The following is a 1,494-nucleotide window of genomic DNA, read 5'->3' on the forward strand; positions in this document are numbered from 1 at the left end:
TTTTAATTGGGTTAATTAGCATTTTAAAGTCTAGTTTCCTGAGTTCTCTATATATTTTGGAGATCAGACCTTTGTCTGTTGAGGGGTTGGTAAAGATCTTCTCCCAGTCCGTAGGTTGCCTTTGTATTAGGTTTAGAACTCTCTTATTTAGACAAAAGAAGGATGTGCTGTGGGAACTCTTGCGAACAATAGCCTTTAAAGAAATAGCCCACCTGGGCATGTTCTCTTTACTATAAATCCAGCTGTAATGTTTGCATGCTCTGTCTCTCTCAGTTGCTGGATTCAGTTTCTGTTTCTTCTATGATTTAGTAGAATATATTTTCTCTGCATTTGAGTTAGATATCTTCACCTTCTTTTATCCCTATTATCCTTAGGTTTGGTCTTTTCATGGTGTCCCAGATTTCCTTGATGTTTTATGCTAAGAATTTCCTGGATTTAATGTTTTCTTTGATCAATCAATCTATTTTCTCTATAGTAACATCAATATCTGAAATTCTCTCTTCTATCTCTTTTGTTTGTTGGTTATGCTTGCCTCTGTAGTTCCTATTTTTTTTACCCAGATTTTCTACTTGCAGAATTTGCTGAATTTGTGTTTTCTTTATTGCCTCCAACTGTTTATTGCTTTGAACTGTTTGAACTATTTGCTTTACCTGCTTGATTTATTTATTTATTTTTTGGTTTTCTTTAAGAGATTTAGTGATTTCTTACATTTGTTTGTTTGTTTTTCCTCCACTTCTTAAAGGAAATTTGTCATTTTTTCTTCAAAATGCTCCATCATCCTTATAAAGTTATATTTAAAATCATTTCCCTCTGTTTCCTCTGGGTTAAGATGATCAGGTCTTTCTTCTGGTGTGACCAAGTTGCTTTTTAGGTTATTAAATAAATTTTTGCATTGGCACCTTACCATTTCTTCCTTCGTTTGGTATCAGCAGTGTTTTTGCCTCTTTGTCCAATCCTTGCAGTTGCTGTTTGTGTCTTTAGGAAATGTTATTCATCTGCTCAGTACTGTCACCATCTGCATTTCAGAGAGCTGCAAAGGTCTCCCTTGGCTCACTCTCTTGGTTGACTCTCTTGGTATGCTCTCTTGGTCCACTTTGGGCAGTCATAGCCTGAGCTTCAAAATTTCTCTCTTGAACCTCTCTGTGTAGTCATAGTCTTTGTATCAGAGTTTCTTGGAGGTTGCTGGGTGTATCAAGAGGGCTGGCTTGTTGGGGTTTCCATCCTTCCCAGTACCCCACAACCAGCAAGCCCCAAAGAAAATCACACAGAAAGTCTACAATAGGTTATAAACTGATTGGCCCATTAGCTCAGTCTTCTTATTAACTCTTGCAGCTTATATTAACCCATTATTCTTATCTATGTTAGCCACATGGCTCAATACCTTTCAGCCAGGAAGGTTGCATCTTGCTCCTCTGTGGTCTGTGCTGGAATGGGAGGAATGGGCTTCCTTCTTCCTAAAATTCTCCTGTTCTCATCGCCCTGCCTCTACTTCCT

The sequence above is a fragment of the Microtus ochrogaster genome, chromosome 8 (genome assembly GCF_000317375.1).
Source record: "Microtus ochrogaster isolate Prairie Vole_2 chromosome 8, MicOch1.0, whole genome shotgun sequence".
Lineage (NCBI taxonomy): Eukaryota > Metazoa > Chordata > Mammalia > Rodentia > Cricetidae > Microtus > Microtus ochrogaster.